A 603-nucleotide genomic window follows, 5' to 3' on the forward strand; every position below is an offset into this window, starting at 1 on the left:
CTTCAACATCTTCAGTCATCACAACAACATTATAACAATACGAAGACGAAATCATTTTTAAGTTCAGTGCACATGACAATAAATAGCATCACGTATATATCAGGCTCTGCCCATCATTGGCCATGTAGTGTCGAGCATGGTTTCGCTATACTTTCATCACTGTCAGGTGACCGCAAAGGACCCGAGAAAATGACGTCTATATATGGGGCCTTCGTAAATAACTCAAAAGCATTAGGTTTAGTTGAAACTTTCCCAGTCCTGCCGGCCTCGCTTAACAAGGGTGTGGAAGTAGCTTATGTAAAGGTGCTGAAAAGACGTGTGCGATTTCCCTGTCACCGCAATCCTCTATAAAAAAAATGGTATAAAATCTACGTCTGAAACGGCTTCAAGCAAAAAGAATCTCAACGTCGTATGGGGTTGTTAATGACAACCTTAGTGTTAATTTTTGCCGTCATCTTGTGATATTTAGGGAAGGTAAAACTCTAGTTTCCCTTTGTTCAGAGGCGACCACAGTTCCCCGCAAAAATCGATTCTTCGCATATCTGGATGGGGAAGTTATACACTGCTAAGCAGTAATACGAAGCTGCCTCTTCTTTCATGCAG

This window comes from Amblyomma maculatum, chromosome 3, assembly GCF_055883805.1.
Source record: "Amblyomma maculatum isolate TAMU_Amacu chromosome 3, ASM5588380v1, whole genome shotgun sequence".
In the NCBI taxonomy this organism is placed as follows: domain Eukaryota; kingdom Metazoa; phylum Arthropoda; class Arachnida; order Ixodida; family Ixodidae; genus Amblyomma; species Amblyomma maculatum.